We start from the raw sequence: 4,266 nt of genomic DNA on the forward strand, positions 1-4,266 counted from the left end.
CTGCTGTCCAAACTATGTCATGGCAAGGCAATAAGCATTTATGAAGCATAATTTTATGAAGTTGTCAAAACTATTTGGTTAGAATGCTGACAAGGGGTACACTGGTAACAACATAATGTTAAGACCTACAGAAAGAGGTCTCCAGAACATTGGATAGGTCTTTTATGGAGCCCTTATGTGAAGCACTAGACAAAATTTACATAGGAAGGAAGGTGTGGGTATGTTGTAATCTGTCCCTCTAGAGAAGCAGTTCTCAAACTTTTTGGTCCCAGGATCTCTTTATACTAAAAAAAAATTGATCATCATATATTCTTGCCCTTATTGTGAGCAATGTATTCCTGGTTCTGCTTATTTCGTTCAGCATCAGTTCATGTAAATCTTTCCAGGCCTTTCTAAAATCAGCTTGTTCATCATTACTTTTATATAACCACATCTTGTTCAACCATTCCCCAACTGATGGGCATATACTCATTTTCCATTTCTTTGCTACCATGAAAAGAGCTGCTACATACATTTTTGCACATGTGGATTCTTTTCTCTCCTTTATGATTTCCTTGGGGTCAAAGGGTATGCACATTTTGATAGTCCTTTAGTCATAGTTCCAAATTGCTCTCCAGAATGGAAAGCACCAACAATGTTCCACTAACAGTGCATTAGTGTCCTAGTTTTCCTACATCCCCTCCAACATTTATATTTTTATTTTATTTTTTATTTATATTTATATTTTTTGTCATCTTAACCAATCTGAGAGGTATGAGGTGGTACCTCAGAGTTGTTTTAATTTGCATTTCTCTAATTGATAATGGTTTAGAGCATTTTTTCACATAACTATAGATGGCTTCATCTGAAAATTATCAGTTCATATCCTTTGACCATTTATCAACTGAGGAATGACTTGTATTCTTACAAATTTGACACAGTTCTTTATATATTTTAAAAATGAGATCTTTATCGGAAACACTGGCTATAAAGATGTTTTTCCTAGCTTTGTACTTCCCATTTTATAGCATATTTTTAATGAAAAATAATGAACTTACCAAAACCAAAAAAAAGTAGCATTTTCTTATTTATTTTTGCAAATCTATTGTCTGGCTTATTAGACGATATTCTCCTATCTCCTTTTGTATTCTATCTTTTGTAATATGTGTTTTTAGTTGAAGTATATAAAGAAAATTCATCCTTTCATATTTATATAGTTGGAAAAGGAGTATTTTAATAGGCAAATGATATCTTATTAATAATAATAATAATAATCACAACATATTGTTGACTCCATGTATCCCCTGAGGGAACTTGAGGTGCCTCCCAGGAATTCCCCAGCGATGCATGGACCACAGTTTGAGAAGCACAGCTCTAAAAATCCCACAAAATTCCACAAGAAACCACAGCTATATTGAAGTATAAACTGTACTTTGTGGTTATGCTTCCTATTTCCTTTTTAAAAAATAATATCTTTTTATTTTCAAAATATATGCAAAGATAGTTTTCAACATTTATCCTTATAAAACCTTGTCTTCCAAGTTTCTCTCTCTACCTTTTCTCCAACCTTTCCTCTAGACAACAAGTAATATGTAACATATGTTGAACATGTATAATTCTTCTATACATATTTCCACATTTATCATACTGCACAAGAAAAATCAGATCAACAAGGAAAAAAATGAGAAAGAAAAAAATGCATGCAAACAACAACCACAAAGATAAAAATACTATGTTGTGATTCACATTCAGTCTCTATAGTCCTCTTTCTGGATGCATATGCCTCTCTCCATTACAAGTCTATTGGAATTGGCCTGAATCACCTCATTATTGAAAAGAGACATGTCCATCAGAGTTGATCATCACATAATTTTGTTGTTGCTATGTACACTGTTCTCTTGGCTATATTCACTTCACCTAGCATCAGTTCATGTAAGTCTTTCCAGGCCTTTCTGAAATTATCCTGTTGATCACTTCTTATAGAACAATAATATTCCATAACATTCCTTAGGTTTTTTCTCACTCCAGTTCATCTTTTTTTCAGTTTTCAAAGTGATCTTCCTTTACATCCCAATCAAAATTTCACCTTCTAAGGAAGATGTCATAATCTTCCTTCATTCTAGTATCTTTGCCTTGATAATTCTAGAATTTTCAATATATAGCTAGTTTGTGCATAGTTGCTTGTATGTTGTCTCCCCTTTTAGACTGTGAACTCTTTGTGAGCAGGGACCATCTTTTGCCTTTGTGATCTTAGTTCTTAGTATACTCTGGTATGTCATAAGCATTTAATAAACCTTTATTGACTATTATCACTGAATCTCACTTAGCTCTAGTAACTTTCATCTATGGATAAAATGTGAGCAGGTAGATGGCCCAGTGGATAGAACACTGTGTCTGAAGTCGGGTAGACTCATCTTCCTGAGTTCATATCTAGCCCCAGACACTTACTAGCTGTGTGACCCTGAGCAATTCACTTAACCACATTTACCAAATATTTTTGCCAAGCCCAAATGAGGTCATGAAGAATTGGACATGACTGAAACTAATGAACACTAACAAATGGATAAAACATTAGCATTTTCATTTTGTAAGCTGGAAAACTAAGGCGTGCATTAATGGCCAAGGTCACACTGTTGTTGGTAGAAGGGAAACTAGAACCCCTTGGCTCAAAGAAAGAAGTTTGTCTTTGGAATGAATAATAAGCAATCAAATCAATGCAACTAAACTTTTCATTGCTAGGATGTTTCCATCTACTCTAGAAATCTCTTCTTGTCTATCGCTCACACTAGTTGCTATCTACTAGTCTATTTCCTGGATAGTACAGGTGCAGAGGACGAACATCCATCTTCAGTCCAAATTACCATTGCTGGCTCCTCATTTCTTCATTCAAATTAATTACTTAGAAATAAGTAGAGTTGGAATTGGAGCAGCTTTTGCAAAGCCCATGAGATCTTAGGGCCAAATATCAAAAGACACTTGTATAACAAAAGACCACAAATCATCACCCTTCCCCACTGATGCTAATTAGGACACATATATATGATTTCTTCTTTTTTCATTCCTACTAAGAAGGGAAAAACTGATTCTAGAGCCATGGAATATTCGTTACAAGGTCTCTTGCTGCTAATATATTCCATCCTTCCAAATTTCTCATTTTATAGGTTGGACAATTGAAGCTCAGAGAGTTTTCCTTGCCTCTCTTCTTTTGAAACTTGAGAAGTCTCCATTCTGACTCTGTCACTGATATCTATGTGATGTTGGCAGGTCAGTTGGTCTCATTTTTCTCATTTGATCTCTATGGTCCCTTCCAGTTGTAGGCTTTGTCATTTTGTCACCTGGAGGGAATCTGATAGAGATACAAGATTGTGTATCATATGGTTGACTAGATTTGGATTCAGAAGTACTGCATTTGAAATTTGACTCTGACCTTTGCCATTAGGAAGTGATTCTATTTCTTTGTGTCTTTTTTTTGTTGTTGTTGTTTAGTTATTTGTGTCTGATTCTTTTTGATCCTGTAGACCATACTATCCATGGAGTTTTCTTGGCAAAGATACTGAAGTGATTCGCCATTGCTATTTCCTTCTCCAATAGGTGAAAGGAAACAGAAATTAAGTGACTTGCCCAGGTTCACACGACTTAGGCAGTGTCTGTGACTGAATTTTAACTCAGTTTTTCTTGGTTCCAAGCCCAGTGTTCTATCCACTGAGCAATCTAGTAGCTTCTATGTTCCTTGCTTTACTCATCACTAAAATAGAGGCAATAATCTTTGTACCACCTGTTACCCCATAGAATTATTGTGAAGACAAAGGTTTGCAGATATTAAAGGATCCTTAAATTCTTGATCCACATGAAACTCCTATAACCCTCTCAGAATGGAAGGAGTCTGGATTATATTTCTGAGGACATGTCTTCAAATCCTGACTCTTCCATTTATTAACATATGATTTTGGATGACTCACTTTGCCTCATCTGTAAAAGGAACTCTATGTCCACTAAGACCCTGTCCTGCTCTAAATTTATGATTCAGTGAGCCAAAAAAATCTATTGAGCCTCTCTTTTTTCCCCCAGAGGCAGCAAGGTAATACAATATAGCAGACCTGAAGTCAGGACAACCTGAATTTAAATCCAGTCTTAGATGACAGGAAAAGATAATGATGAATGTTGGAGAGGATATGGGAAAACTGAGGCATTGATACATTGTTGGTGGAACTGTGAATAGATCCAATCATTCTGGAGAGCAATTTGGAACTATGCTCAAAAAGTTATCAAACTGTGCATGTCCTTTAA

Source organism: Sarcophilus harrisii, chromosome 3 (genome assembly GCF_902635505.1).
Source record: "Sarcophilus harrisii chromosome 3, mSarHar1.11, whole genome shotgun sequence".
NCBI classification, from domain to species: domain Eukaryota; kingdom Metazoa; phylum Chordata; class Mammalia; order Dasyuromorphia; family Dasyuridae; genus Sarcophilus; species Sarcophilus harrisii.